The following is a 16,578-nucleotide window of genomic DNA, read 5'->3' as shown; positions in this document are numbered from 1 at the left end:
AAAGCACAACCTACTGCTATTGACTAGCACTTTGTGTGGCTGTCTCATTGACATTGCCTGACACTTACAGTCTTAGGTTAGTCATGGTATAACTTGGCTTTACAAGCTCACCTTGCTACCTTCTTCTTTGGGAACTATATTGCCCCACATATAACTTTTGCATTTTGCCCTTAATAAGTCTTTTTTTCACTCATAGTTGATGGGGCTATAAATATGTCAATACACATACAAGAACAACACACAAATTCTTTAAAGGCATCTCACCAGATGAAAAGAAAACCACGGACATCGTGGAGACAGGCTGCTACCACCCTGTGTTTACCTTACATGTGTTTACCTTACACACATTGTCTCCCTTCAGTGGCCTCACAGTTCACAAGTAGGCTTCCTAGTCATCACCATCTTTCATTTTCCACTTCTTTCCCTCCTTCTCCATATTCCTCCTCTTGTCCCTCTGGCCTGAGCACTCATGTTTGAGATGTGTCCACGTCCTTCTGTATGTTACTCAGCTCACACAACCACACTGAACAATTTTGGATCCATGCAAATATGTCATAAATTTTGTTGTCATCTTATGAAAATCAGATTGAAAATACACCTTTTTTCTTTCTTGTTTTACAAGACATTATTGAAATGCCCCTGCTGTTTTTATATGTTATGTTTGATTCCAGTATTTGTTTTTATTCATTGCCAATGTGAATTTATGTAACATGAGGGCCGGCTTGTTGGGGTTTCCGTCCCGCCCAGTACCCCAACAGCCGGCAAATCCCAAAGAGAAATTACACACAGGACTCCATAAGGTTATAAAGCTGATTGGCCCATTAGGTCAGGCTTCTTGTTAACTCTTATAACTTATGTTACCCCATTATTCTTATCTACGTTAGCCACATGGGCTCAGTACCTTTCTCAGTGTGACAGCTTACATGTTGCCTCTTTGGTGGTCTGGACAGGAGTGGCTGAGAGAGAGCTTCTGCTTCCAGAATACTCCCAGTCTCTTTGCTCCACCCCTACTTCCTGTCTGGCTTTCCCGCCTATACTGCCTGCCTGGCCAATCAGCGTTTTATTAAAATATGATTGACAGAATACAGATAATTCTCCCGCACCATTTCCCTCTTTTTTTTTTTTAAAACAAAGGAAAATACCCATAATCCATTTGTTGGGAATGTGGGCGTAGTATTTCAGGCTACTTCCTGCTGGTTGGGGGCGCTGATAGTCTTAAGGGGACCTAAAGAAAATTTAGAATTATCATCAAGTCCTGACTGGAGTATCCTGTGAGTCTTGATCATCTCAGGCAGCAGTCTTGAACCTGTTCTGGATGAAGAACTCAGACATCTGGGCCATCTGTTCCTGTCGGAGATTTCTCAGGTGGCCTTCCTTGATCATACTGGATTTTTCTTAACTCAGAATAAATCCAAAGCCTCTCGTTTTCTGTGGAAACAAAAACAAAATCTCTTCTCCAAAGTAACATACCTTTTGACTTCAGTTTTGAAGCCAAGGTATTTTCAAAATATCTATATTGGATTAATTCAGCAGCATTTATAAACAAAAGTCTTTTAGCAGCTGTTGCTCCTTCCTCAGCATTCAAACAATTCAAAGAGAGCATAATAGTATACAGTATCAAGATTCTCTGTGTATTTTCCATCTTTATTTTAACTTCTATTTCTTTTATTTTTACTTTTACTTTTTGAGACAGGTTCTCTGTATATCTTTGTCCTGGAATAACTCTGTAGACCAGGCTGTCTTTGAACTCACAGAGATCCTCCTGTCTCTGCCTCCCCAGTGCTGGGATTAAAGGTGTGTGCTACCACACCTTGAACTCACAGAGATCTGTCTCTGCCTCCCAGGCATTGGGATTAAAGGCGTGTACTACCACACCTTGAGGTCACAGAGGTCAATCTACCTCTACCCCTTGAAGTCACAGAGGTCAATATGCCTCTGCCTCCCAGGCATTGGGATTAAAGGTGTGTACCACCACACCCAACTACTCTCTTTCTTTCCTTTTAACTTTAAGAACTTTAACTTTTAGCCTGCATATACACACTGTAAACCATTTAGAGGTTTTCTTCCTCTTTGAATCTCTCTTTACTGTATATTTTTCTTTTTCTGACCACATGAGTCATTAATTTACTAAGCAATATGGAGAGCCGTGGCTTTGACAGCTAGATCCAGCTCATTCCTTAGCATTTCAGCCTCAAGGCTGAGGTACCAGCCAGAGCTGTGTTCACTGCCACAACTCTATGGCGTTTCAAAGTCCTTGCCAGCAAGCAAGCTGCAGCATTCTGCTCACAGACCACACTCAGTCGGACTGCCTGCCTGAAAGAGTCAGAGTTTGCTCTGGCAGGACAGCCCAGAAAGCCGGCATTTTAAAACAGCACAGCTTTTTTCCTGCTACGACTGAAAACCGAAAAGCATGTGTTCAGCTTTTCACCAACAGCATTTAAGTGTTTCGTGGCAGGACCTCTTAATGAGCTGCAAGGTTTTGCAGTTAAGGCTGAGTCAGGAAGCCTCCCTTAGATGAGAGTGTTTGCTTGCTCTAGCAAACAGAGCAGACCTGAGAAATTGCTGCTACCAAGAAAACATGCTTTACTCTATTCTTTCCCAAGCTTTCTCACGCTTTATGTGGATTCAGTTATCCACGTTGGCGCCATATGTAACATGTGGGCCCGGCTTGTTGGGGTTTCCGTCCCGCCCAGTACCCCAACAGCCGGCAAATCCCAAAGAGAAATTACACACAGGACTCCATAAGGTTATAAAGCTGATTGGCCCATTAGGTCAGGCTTCTTGTTAACTCTTATAACTTATGTTACCCCATTATTCTTATCTACGTTAGCCACATGGGCTCAGTACCTTTCTCAGTGTGACAGCTTACATGTTGCCTCTTTGGTGGTCTGGACAGGAGTGGCTGAGAGAGAGCTTCTGCTTCCAGAATACTCCCAGTCTCTTTGCTCCACCCCTACTTCCTGTCTGGCTTTCCCGCCTATACTGCCTGCCTGGCCAATCAGCATTTTATTAAAATATGATTGACAGAATACAGATAATTCTCCCGCACCAAATTTATTTAAGGGTTGGAGACATGGCACAGTTGGTAAAGCATGAAGACAAGAGTTCAGATACCCAGCACCCACACAGAAGCTAGGCACAGAGTTTCTATCAGGACCCAGTTTTCAGAAAGAGATAGGTGGATCACAACGCTTCCTGGTCTGACAGTCTATTCTAATGATGCACTTCAGGTTTAGACAGACTCTGTCACAAAACTCGAGGTGAAGAATAATTGAGCCTCTGGCCACCAGGTCCATGTGTATGCACATTCATGCACATGTGTGTAGATGGAAGTTTCTGTCCTGCCTGGTCCCACAGATATTCAGTCCCAACAAAACACACAGATGCTTATATTGATTATAAACTGTTTGGCCTGTTAGCTCAGGTTTATTAGTAACTAGCTCTTACAACTTAAATTAACCCATGATTCTCATCTATGTTTAGCCATGTGGTATTCTCATCTTGCTTCCTCTTCGTCTGGCTGGTAACTGCAGACTGAGTCTTTCCTCTTTCCAGAATTCTTCTAGTCTGGTCACCCCACCTATACTTCCTGCCTGGCTACTAGACAATCAATGTTTTATTGAATCAATACAAGTGACAAATCTTTACAGGGTACAAAAGCATTATCCCACAGCACATGTATGCACACATCCATGTGCACATGCATATACACACTATGTGTGCTTATTTGTCCTCTAAATTTCAGGGAACTTTCTAAGGTTAAAACATACTGCGGGTGTGATGAAGAAGTTGCCCAGCCCCAGCTGCTCTTGCAGAGGATTTGGCTTTGTTTCTCGGCACCTACATCAGACCTACTTACAACTGCTTATACTCCAGTTCCAAAGCTTTGTGGGTACCTGCCTGCATGTAGTCTACACACATATGCTCTCAGCCTCATGCACACACACACACACATATATATGTATGTATATGCATGTATATTTAGTGTGTATATATGAACACTAAAACTCTTCTCTCTCTCTCTCTCTCTCTCTCTCTCTCTCTGTGTGTGTGTGTGTGTGTGTGTGTGCGCGCGCGCGTGCGCGTGTGTATATGATTGAACCATATAAATTGGGAAGACTAACTAGGACTCTGACCAAATAGTTGACCAAATTACTTTTAAAAAGAGTCATAAATGTTGACTTGTAAATTTAGATATTCCTTCAACTCATCAATGAAAACAATATAATATCAAGTGAAATAAGAAATTAATTTACCCTCTCTATTAGAAAATATTTTTAAAATAATCTCAAATGTAAGATGTAGCATGATTTGTTCAACTACAATTTTGTGACAAACATGCCTGTGCCCGTAAATGTGTGTGAGTGTGTGTGTGTGTGTGTGTGTGTATTGATCAATGACAACACATCTTTCTGAACGGGTATAGATATTCCCAGGCTATGTCCTGAATGGGATGCCAATTGGCAGTTCCTCCAGCAGAATGTGGCCGTTCCTCTTCCTGGTTTCTACCAGGAGCAGAAACCTCTAGATTATAGCAGAGGAGGTCTCTCAGGTCCCTTGGAAATGCAGACATCTAGATAGACGAGGAGCCACACCAGACCCTCCCAATGCCATATGTGCGAGAAGTCACTAAGAGATGACCACAGTTTACTACACTGAGTTCTGGGGAAATGTTATTTATAAAAATGTGCCCTAGGGCCTAAAGTATGATTTTATTTTTAGTGTGATTCAAAAAAGAAAGAAACAAAACAAACAAACAAAAGACCCCTGAGATTGTTTGGTTACTGGGGTACTAGAAATTTCCCTCTGAACTTTTGCTTCTTTGGAGTTCTTGTCACAAAGGTTTGGCTTGTTTCTGACATCTCTGGAATACACAGCTCTGCCTTGAACCACCAAGATGTCCAGGTGAGAGTCGGCTCTGTTTGCACTTTCAAAGCTTTGAAACCTTGCATTGACAGAGAAAAACCCAGAATGTGTGGGGGTCAGGTCTCACGGAGGCCTCTTGACCTGCTGGGATACTGGTCTCAGTACTGCCCTGTCCTTGTCCACGTCACCAGCTGTTGGGTCCTTCCTCCCTTACTTCCATCAACCTGACCGCTTCTCCTCTTCCTTGTTTCTCTGTCTGCTCTCCCTCTTCCTGTATCAGCTGTCGGGTCCTTCCTCCCTTACTTCCATCAACCTGACCAGCTTCTCCTCTTCCTTGTTTCTCTGTCTGCTCTCCCTCTTCCCGTATCCCACAGCTTTCCAACTCTGCCAAGTGTGACTCTTAATCGTTGCCTCTGAGATCGCATGCTTTGGTCGTTGACCCACCTGTCCACATCCTTCTGGAGGCATCCTCCGTGGCTCATCGTAGGTCTTTTCACTGCTGCTTTTTCTATTGACAGACTTTCTGCCTAACAGAACTGCTTTGCCCCTGTCTCCCTTTAGTATTTTTCTCTGATGTCATCCTGAGACCTTGAGGTCCCTGGAGGTGAGAGGCCCCTCGCACTGTGAGATAGGCCACATAGACTCTGTCACTGAGAGGCCTCTCAGTGATCCATCCTGTGAAAGAATGCATACAGTCACGGCTTAGCAGATGGAATGCCTGCGTGGCAGCCGGCCCCGGAGCAGAGAGGAGAGCAGATGGGAATGTTGAAACGCCTTCAGGAAGCATCAGGCTGCTCTCAGTGTAAAAGTCTTGCTCCTTAGTTCTGAATTGACTGACGTCTTGGATGAGACAGTCTGAGCATCATTTTGGTATGCATGTGGTTTAATGTGTACTACCCGCCTTGAACACAGTAGCCTTGTGGTTTATCTTTTACCGAGAATTGCTTCTTTTTTCTTCCTTTTCTAAGAAAAGGTTAGGCTCCTGCACTAAGGTCGTTCTTGTGAGTTTATCAGCAGTGGGTATGTGTGGGACCTATTATCATCCAGCCCAGGTGATTTGGTCACCAATCATTGACTGCAGTTGTTTTGAGTACACAGTGCTAGAGTGCTAGAATGAGATATTGGGATATTTGCCAATAAAAGCATCCGTGCGGTGGCCACTCCCTTTTACTTTAAGAAACTGGCCTGTTGTCATGTTTTTGTTTGAGACACTGAGACCAGCCTTGGCAGTGTGGCAGAGAAACGGCTATGCAGACTCTGGGCCAGCTGGCCTGCTGTTTGCTTTCCCTGGTCTCAGCATTCCTGCCACTTCCAGCTTCAGCACCTACTCCTAACCCAGAGAAAGCAAATGGATCCCCGAAGCTGACCTTTCTCTGTGTCCTTTCTCTCTCCCACTTCCTTCCTGCAGTTCATTCTCACGCAAAGCTGACCGAAGATACTGAGACTGGGGTCCCAGGAAGTTTGTGACCGTGACCAGGAGGATCATGATTTTAGAGTCTCTAAAGTGGGACACCCTGTTTCATGCGACGGTTGGGGCATCGTCACTTCTTCATTCTTTTGGACAAACTTAGGGTTATTTTTTGTTCGTTTGTATACTTTTTAAATTAAACGCAGTTTTAGACATTGGAAGTTCTCTCTGCTAACAGAAGATCTCTAGAAATGTCATATTCTACAACCCTATCCATTAAGAGCCCCTCCCCAAAGAACAAAGAGAGGGGTCGCTGGTTGGCATTTCCAGCCCAGTAGATTACGGTCTGATAAAGCCTCAGTCAGGAAGGTCATGGAGCACCTGGCTTTCGGGATGAGACATCCTCACTCCAGCACTGCCATCAAAGTACAGTGGCGCAGTGTAGCTCCAAGATGATGGCAAAGAGGTTCCCAGCTGTGTGAAGAGAGAGGCTGCATCCAGGCTAGCTCAGGGCCAGATACCATGCGGTGTAGCATTCTGGAGGAAGAGAACTAGGAAGGACTGTCCCACAAAAATCAAATGTAAATGGTTAATGATTGCTACCCAAACCCCATTGTTCCTCCTAGGAATTCTGGTCAAGGTTGAAAGGTGAAAACATAAAATATAGGTATCAACACTGCCAATGAATGATGCCACCCAGTGATTTTGTGGGCTCAGAAAATAGAGAGTTGGGTCAAGAAACAACGAGGCCAGCTGTCGTCAGCGACTGTTTGCTGAGGACTTTGGAAAGAATGAAGAAATGGTGACTGGATAGAGTAAGGGCAGCCAGAGAGAATAGGCTTAGTCCTTGGTACCCGGAGGAATGAAAGGAAAGGTGCCAGAGCATAGAAATGGGTTCGGAAACAATCAAAGCACAGGGGTGGAGCCTGCAGGAGGAACGTGCGCTGGAGCAGGGCAGAGCGTGGAGTCCTCCCGCAGAGGAGACCCAAGACGACTGAAAAACTGCATGGTTGCGCTGGAGAAGCTGGAAGGAAAGCAGACTCATGGGCAAGATAAGCTCATTCTAAGGCATGTGGCCGAGCTGAACACAGATGAAAACATATTATCTCTTAATCCACTGTCTTTCAGTAGGCAGAAGTTCAGCTCCTTTAAACCTCATTCATAAAGGCAATACAAATTTAAATGGATATATTTTCTCACAGAGGATTAGATACAGACTCATGGTTGATTAGACTACTTCAGATCAAAGATTTCAGTAAAACATACTTGGAGCCTGTACTATAGAGCTAAAATTTTAAGCCACTGATAAGATAATCCTCAGTGCTAATGCAGCACTCACTGTTCTCTAGAGAATGGCAGCTCTCCTTAGTCAGGCCTGGTGTCATCACTACCCACGTCACTGAGATCCTAGCCCTTCAAGGCCCTAGAACATTCAGTTCCTGCTTCTCCTAGCTACCGTTCAAATAGTCCAGGACACCCTAGCCTGTTATCTCTATCCCCTTTACTGCCTGTGAGTGCCCCACGACTCCCCAGTTCTGAAGAATAGTGGTCTTAAAACTGTCACTTCCTTCTTTTCTTTCACGTGTATATGGTGTGTGCATACATGTTTTTTTGCATAAGTGAGTATGCAAACACATGCATTATGTGAATGTGCCTGTGGAGGCCTGGGGATGGTATCAGGAATCATCCGTGGTTGCTTTTCTACCTTAATTATTGAAGCAGTTGCTCAATCAAAACCAAAGCTTAGCCCTGTGCCTATGCCTGCTAGCCAGCTTGACGTGGGAATCCCTGTGTCTGCCTTCCAAAGCTGAGGTTACAGGTAGCCCCCAAGCCCTCCTGGTATTTAAGTGGATTTCTGCAGATCCAAGTTCTGATCCTCCTGTTTTCGTGGTGTGATGGTTTGAATGAGAAAGGATCCTGCTGGCTCATCTGTTTGAATACTTGGTCAACAGTTGGTGGAACTGTTTGGGAAGGATTAGAAGGCATGTAATGATTGGAGGAGGTGTGTCACTGGGGGTGGGCTTTGAAGTTTTACAAGCTCATGCCATTTCCCATTAGGTCTCTCTGCTTCCTCCTTGCTGACCAACATGTAAGATCTCAGCTGCTGCTTCAACATCATGCCTGCTGGTATGCTCTCTGCTAGGATGGTCATGGACTATAGTTCCCTGAAATAGTAAACCACAAATTAAATGCTTTCTAATACACAAAGCAAGTGCTTCAACTGCTAAGCTGTCTCCCCAGGCCTCTTTTCTTTGTCCTGCAGTGTGCGCCTCCATATATCCGTAAAGTTTCTCAAGCTGTAGCATAATGTTCTGAGTCTACAGCTTGACATATCTGGTCCACCGTCTCCATGCCTGTTCGCCTCTCCAGATCTGTGCCAAGCATGCTAGTGAAGCTCTTGTCTGGGAAGGGAATTATGGGGCTAGTTGACTTGGCATCCAGTATGCCCCCTCCCTCTCCACAGTAGCTGGACACAGGAGAAAGTCTTCTGTGCTACACCTTCTTACTGCTACCATAGTGCATCTCCCTACCTTGCCAAGCAGCCACCTCTGCAACAGCCCCGCTCTCCTTCTTTGTCTCAGTTGGAGAAATTAGAGTGTTTTCCTCAGCCCAGGCCTTTGCACACTCCTCTGTTTTCTTTCTTTCAGGCAGTTCATTTTCTCCTGTCATTGTTTCATGCAAGTCCTTCTGTATATGTGTTGCTTTTATTGGCTAATGAATAAAGAAACTGCTTTGACCTGTGGGCAAATAGGATAGAATGAGATAGGGCAGGATAGAGTGAGGTGGGAAAACAAAACTGAATGCTGGGAGAAAGTAGGCGGAGTCATTGAGAAGCCATGTAGCTGCCTCAGGAGACAGATGCCTCTGCCAGAGTCCACTGAAACTTTGCTGGTAGGCCACGACCTCATGGTGATGCACAGATTAATGGAGATGGGTTATTTAGGAGATAAGAGCTAGCTAGAAATATGCTTAAGCTATTGACTAAATTGTATTGCAAATAATATAGTTTCTTTGTGATTATTTCATGTCTGAGCAGCTGGGAGCGAATGAACAGCCTCTGCCAATAAGGGCTTACATTGTACACTACTCAAAACCATGTCTATTGGCTAGAATTGCTCCTATGTCCCTCATGTTTCCAATTCTAGGTCTATCATGCCAACCTGAACAATCTAGCATTGTAGTAGAAAGGAGAGCAGGCTGCGTCCTGCCCGACTAGCTTAACCCCTGAAATAACCACACGGAAATTGTATTAATTAAAACACTGCCTGGCCCATTAGTTCTAGCCTCTTATTGGCTAACTCTCACATCTTGATTAACCCATTTCCATTAATGTGTATTGCCACTTGACTGTGGCTTACCGGCATAAGTCTAACCACCATCCGTCTTGGGCAGGAGAATCATGGCATCTGCCACATTGCCCTTCTTCCTAGCATTCTGTTCTGTCTTCTCCACCCACTTAAGGACTGCCTTATCAAAAAGCTAAGACAGTCTCTTTATTTGGCCAATGAAAGCAACACGAAGAAAGAAGAACCTTCTACACCATAGCACCATCTCAAAACAAGATTGATTACTTTCTTGCCCAAGCTTATTCCTCCCACCCCAGCCACCTTTGTTCCCACTCTTCTACATGCAAATATTCTCTCACTGCATTTCCTCCATTTCAAAATTTATTCCATGGCATTGCAGAAGTTAAATAGATGAGTAATCTACAGAACACCCACTTTGCCTGTAGGAGCAGAAGCCTCTGGGCCAGGAGCGTGAAAGTCTAACATGAATATTAAAAGTGAGTACCTCCATTTGTCCCTAAACCTGATCCACTTCATAGACATGGAGCTCCTTGAGTGAAGGGGAGGCAGAAGCAACCCCACAGCGCTGCCCACATTGTATGCTGCTGCTCTGTCCTCTCCCTGTGTCCCCCAAGGGATCGATTGTAATTTACCATGGTAACGCTGAACTGGAATAAAGTAAGTAATCACACACTGGCTTGAGCTGACACTAATTCTAGGAGATTCAAAACATTCCTGTAACACACCTGACAGAGCAAGGCCTTGTGGGAGTCATCCCAGTCAGAGGACGGCCATGATGCAGTCACATGACAGAGCAAGGCCTTGTGAAAGCCATCCCAGTGAGAGGAAGGCTGTGACGGAGTCACACTAAGCAAAGCAAGGCCCTTTGCAGATCAAGTGGCTGTTGAAGTTTACTTCCCTTTTGTGTCTATTCCCATAGATGCTGCAGTTCCACAAAGCCAAGGGGTATCTTAGCAATTTTAAAATTCCCTGCCTGAGAGCTTCCACACTACAGCTGAAAGGAAAAGGAAAAGTCTACAGTACAGCCTACGTACTGTAGACTCCTCAGAGTGGCCCTTCCCTCTTTCCCGCCTTCTTGGCTTCAAATCCTCACTCAGCACTCATGCCCTCCCTCGCAGTACCATCCCCAGACGGGCACATTCTCCGCCTTAGTTTTGCTTGTGCCCATGCTTCTTTGTGCCTGGTATTTATTTTTGGCTCTCTTCTCTGAATTTCTGTGGTGCCTGTTTTTAGCACAAATATACTATGTTCCCTTGTAAAACATTTTCCCTCCACTGTAGCCTTTAACAGCCAGGGAAATGACCGAAATGTGTGGATGGATCAAGTCCCCACTGTTGGGGAGGGAGAGGGTGTCTTTCTATGGATAGGCCGTTAACAGACTTCATAAACAAAAGATTGCCTTGTTTATACCTTTCGTTAGAGTCAGCATTTCTTAAATCTGCTTAAGGTGAAATAAGTGCTTTTTGTTTAAGGAAATCATATGGGAAACACAGAAATATGAAATGCTCACTTTGTTTAATGTATAAGTCTATTCCCCGACAGGTGGCCTCTCAAAGTGCACAAATAAAACAAAATTGCTTGGCTTGAACCTATCAGAGAAAGAATAGGGGCCAGGTGGTGAGGCCAGGAGCAGATGGGCAATATTTACTTACAGCTTCATATTTTTTTCTTGCTAAGTGTCCCCCTGATCAAATACTTTCCTTCAGAGATCAAGTAAACCTCCATGTCTTTGAATAGACTTTTACTGCAAAAGTATATTTCTACACCCGCTTTCTCCTTTTTCCAAAGTCAGGGGTAGAAAAACCATATGGTGCCCATAGAGTGTGGAGTCTGGGCTAGCTTAAACATTCCAAGTCTCCTTCCAGACTTTTCTTTGAAGTTTTCCAATTTCACAGTCAAAATTAAAATAACATAAAAATTAAATTGAAACTAGCGTGAGTCCCAGGAATTTTTTCCTATACAAAATATGAAGGTGTGAACCTGGTACAGTCAAGTCAGAACTTCACCATCAACTTCCCAAGCCTCTGCAGCCCTCTGCCCCAGGTGGTCTAGACAGTTCACAGCCATTTAGGTCTTCAGGAACTATCGTGATCAGCAACCACGAGAGAAGCATGTCTCAGGACTACAACACTAACCCCTGACTATCTTTGAAGTTTTCTCTCCCTCGGGCTTGGGCACAATAGTTCTGATGTTTGCTTTCTTCCTGTTGCTCAGATCGCGGCATTTATATTTTCTCCAACAAGCATTTATGAAGCATATAGGGAGAAGACAAATGACCCGTCTCTCTTGAGACAATTGGAAACACAGCATTAGTTCCTGCTCTTTCTTATACATACATCTCTAGCATATCTATAATACTTGGCGATTGCCCATTACTGTCCAGATATAGAATCAATGCTACATGGTGCTATTTCTTGGTGTGGTCACCATGTGTAAGGGTTGAGCCCATAATCAAGAGAAAAGTGTAATTTCAACCATTCAGGTGCCCCAGACTTTCTTCTCAAAGGAGTGTCTTCTACCTTCATGGGGTTAGGACATATAGCAGTGGACTCTGATAGAAGAGAAACTGTGAGACCTACTTGGAAAGGTACATCTTCAAAGGAAGTAGAGGTTTCCAGTGAGAGTTGTCAAGCTCTTGAAAAGGTTTACAGAGAAAGCTGTGGTCTCCCCTTTCCTAGAAACATTAAAGTCAATAGGCACCCCGCAGTGGCTGAGTGTTGCCTGCTGTGGAGGTGGGACGGAGCCCTGCAGCTCAGCGCGTTCAGCACTGCACTCACTGTTGCTTGAGCTGCCACAGCCCGGTCCACAGGAGTCAGTCTGTGACTTATGAAAAATAATAAGAAAGATCTTTTTTTCAATTTTTCTAAACTTCCTTTTTGTTAATTTTTAAAATAAAAGAGCCTGTTTTGAATTTTGCCTTTTGTGGCATTCAAATTTAACTTTTGTATAGTTCACCCTCCCCTGGTAGTTTAGAATACATTTGCCAGAGAGGTGTGTCTCAACCCAGGAGGAAGCATACCTTTTTTTCCTGGAAGATTGTGTGCATTTGCAGCCTGAGTATTGCAGAAGAAATCAAACTTGAAAGAAGTTTGATTGAAAGAAGTCAATTTTCTAGAACCTACCAGTGTTCTGAGGACATTTCTTCTCTTATTTGTGTGGAAACATATGCACACATATACGTGCATACTGCACACATGTGCTGATCTCTCCTATCATGTGGGTCCTAGAGATTTTACACGGGTTGGCATTCCCTCTGAGCTATCTCACAGACCCAGAAGATTTTGAAAGTTTCTCTTCAGAACCCTTTAGTGAGCAGCCACTTGCTCTGCATAGCGCTCGTGGATTGCTGAAGCAACTGAGATGTCTGAGAAGTGGTCCCTGCTCCAAATGTGCTCATAACCTTGCATAGTGGAGAGGAAGCATTTACATAGCACACATGGTATGAGGGAATGTGGTTCTGCTTCACAGGAAGGCCATGAGATAAGGAATAGCTTCTCTGTGGAATTGTGCTTGTTGGTTGGAATTCTGCCTTTCATGGTATGGCATTCACTTTTAGACACCGTTTCTGGATGGGTAATAAAGTCTCATGCTTTACATACTAATAATTTAGAAAGTTATTTATTGGTAACTTTATCCACCCATCCTCGGCTAGCCAATTTGTTGTCTTCTTTCTCCATTGATACAGATAATCACATGTACTTTCTTAAGTACATGTCCAATGTCTCTTTGTGCAAGAATATATATATATATATTCTTTTTATGTTCCTTCTTACACAAAACAATGCTCTGTTTGTTGGTCACATAGTCTGTTAATTTAGCAGTGTATTCTTGTTATAGGATGTCGCTTCTTCTCTTCATGGTTAGTATGTTATCTCCATAGTATGTCACTGCTGAGAGATACCACGTGTGTCAGTTAACTCCATAGTATGGTGGCTTCAGCAACATCTGTTTCATTGTTTCCTAGTTCTGTGGGTCAGCTGTTCGATTGGGGTCATCCAGTGGTTTTTCTGCAGGCCTTGCCAGAGTTTACTTTTGTGGATTGCAGTCATAAGGCTATGTAACCCTTCAGCTGCATTCCATGGTTACTGGTAGACTCTTCTAGCACCTGCAATCGATTCTCTCAGCAAGTTCACATGGAACACTTCATGTGGGCCCAGAAACAAAAACAGGCTGTGCTCTACGTGGACGTACTGAGCAAACTTTCTGCATCCCTTAGATTTGCTAACATCTCATTAGTAAAAATAGAACTAACCTCGGAGTCAGAGGCAAAAGAAATGCAGAGTGAACAATTCCCTGGAAGTCATTATGTAGGTCCCCACTGCAGCAGGTACACTTAACTAGTCCTGTTCACAGACACCTGGCTATTTCAGTCTCTTGGTGTTGCAAATACTGCTCGGTAGACAGCTTTGTCCATAATTCAGTTCATATGTGAGCATGACCAATCACCGGAATGGAGCTGCTGGGCTACAGAGCAAATGTGTTGAGAATTATGTGTATTCCAGTTCTGTGGTGATATTTCTTGGGTTTTCTTAAGCCTGTGTCTTCTGTCACTAATTTAGGAACTTTGAAACCATTAGAAAACTTTAATATTATTTAATTAAAGACTTATCTTTAGTGAGTGAGTGCACAAGTATGCATTTGAAGGCTTGGTGATCACCATGACTGTCCCAGATAGCATGTTATAGCCAGGACATATACCTCACAAACCGTGACAAACTTTCCCTAATGGAATCTCTAATCAGTGGAAGTTTGTGTTCTGTATCTGGCTTAGCTTCAGATGGTGTCCATTTGCTTGACTCGTTCATTGGCACATTTGCACATTACTGGTAGTCCCGTGGGATTGTTCCTCAAGAGACTCTATTTGCTTTTGATTGAATGTAGTTTATTTCTGATTTCTGAATACTGGAGCATATCCTGGATAGTTTTTTGTTTGTTTGTTTGTTTTTCATACAACCTCATGTCTGTTAGGTCTTAGGCTGTCCAAATATCCAGAAATGAGCTCAACCTGGATTATAAGATTTCTAACAGATAAATTCCAGCATTCCTCAGGAACTGGTGAAACCAGTTTCCACCTGCCAAAACCAGTCATTTTTCTTACCTCTGGCAGAAGAGACGCAGGGCTTCGGTGCTTCCAGACTCCGTCAGCCTTAGTCACAAATGTTTATTATACATTTCAAAGTCCTGGTAGCACCCTAGCCCTCTCAGCTTCTGGGCTACCCTAATATCCCTCCAGTTGGTGGACTTCCCCGCTTCCCTGCAGGCCCTCCCTAGAACCCGAGGCTCTGTCTGCTGTGTTGCTTGCTCTCTTGCTGTCCTCTGTGATCTCCCTCTGCTCTGCTCTTCCCTGTTTTCTCGAAGATAGCCCTGGCCATGTCCAGCTTGCTTCTTTTTCTCTTTGCTCTCTCTTTTCACAATGAAAACCTTAACCATACAGCGGAGTGACCATGTCGTCAGTTTCTGTACTGTATCCCTTGCATGTGGTGTCTAAAATGAGACTTTACCTCTGTCAGCAGTAAACCTTGAGCAGAATTCTGTCTGTCCGTGTGCTTACTTTGAGCCTTTAGGAGGGAAATGTCCTGGCCTTTCTGCAGCAGACATGGGAAGTACTGTTTCCCCTCAGACGTTTTCATAGGCGTCCTGTGTACAAACCGCCCACTCCCTGAAGCATGATTGATTAGCAAAGCTGTTCTGCTCAAGGGCAGCCTGTTTTCCTGAGCCTGGATGTTGACAGGTCCGACATGCGCAGATTTTAAAACAGGTCGCTCGTCCAGGCTGCAGGCTGTGGGCCAGGATGCTGGTTCTTGAGGGAGAAAAAAAAAGGACTCAGTTTGGGGAGCAGAAGAAGCTATATGAATCTGGACCTAGAAAAATATCAGCCCAGGCATGCCCACTCCTCACTGCAAAGGCAGCTCGGCATGCCCACTCCTCACCAGCTGCTTACTGGTGTTTGGTGCCCAGAAAACCCTGGCTATAGAAGAAATGCAAAGGAAAGGTGAAGACAGGGACGCGCTGGCAGAGCCTGTGCGAATAGGCATAAGCCCTATTTGACTAGGAATCTCTAGACATCAAAGAGAGCCGTACACTTAAAGAGAAACTCAAGACTGAATCAAAGCAGCTATGATGGAAGTTTGGAAACACAGCCAAGCAATGACACCATAAACAGGAAGAGGCATGGATCCGGTCGTGTCTCTGCTTGCTTATTTGTGGCATGGCATCTAGCAGGATGCCTTTTACAGGGTAGAGCCCACGTTAATATTTAGTCATAAAATGACAGGGCTGTAAGTAACTTTAGAAATTATTTTATTCAGGTCTCATTATTTCATACACAAATAAGTGGAGGCTCAGATAGCTTAGTGACAGTCTCAGGGTGTTTTCTCAAGGCACAATAGCATTTGAACCCCAATGAAGTTGGCTTTTATAAGCCAGTGATGTCAGTATTTGAATGATTGAGTGAATGAATGAACTGTGGTTTTTGGTACCCTTCAAAGGCCCATATCGAAGGCTTGGTCGCCAGCCTGTGGCACTGTCGGGAGATGGTAGAACCTTTAATTTGGGGCACAGTAGGAGGAAGCTAGGTCACTGGAGGGTGTGTCCTTGAATAGGATATTGGGCCCCAATGCATCCTCTCCATTTCTTTGCTTCCTGGTCCTCATAGGCGAGCAGACCCCCCCTCCCATGGCATATTGTGATACCACAGTCCCACAGAAATGGGCCATGGCGCTAGGAGCCAAAATAAACCTTCCCTCCTACTAAGTTGATTTATTTCAGGTATTTCCATAGTAGCAGAAAGCTGACTAATAAATAAAGTAGTTTCTTTTCTTTTTTGTTATGTAGCTCTAGCTGACCTTGAACTCACAGAGATCCACCTGCCTCTGCCTCCAGAGTCCTGGGATTAAAGGTGTGTGTCACCACACTTGACCTTTAATTTCCTGTGTAATGAGACTCACTTAAAAGCTAGACATTCTATAACAGTATGTGTGAGGGTCTATCGAATTT

The 16,578-nt window shown here is 44.1% G+C and overlaps 1 protein-coding gene across 1 annotated transcript in view; it reads left to right on the top strand.

Annotated features, from left to right (window-relative positions):
• The window catches only part of Bcl2 (BCL2 apoptosis regulator), a 173,863-nt gene that overhangs the window by 92,222 nt on the left and 65,063 nt on the right, over positions 1-16,578 (top strand). The gene's annotated exons all lie outside the window — the stretch shown is intronic.

The sequence above is a fragment of the Myodes glareolus genome, chromosome 5 (assembly GCF_982192425.1).
Source record: "Myodes glareolus chromosome 5, mMyoGla1.1, whole genome shotgun sequence".
NCBI lineage: Eukaryota > Metazoa > Chordata > Mammalia > Rodentia > Cricetidae > Myodes > Myodes glareolus.
Note: the sequence above shows the minus strand (reverse complement) of the source record. Positions and strands in the feature narration are given on the sequence as shown.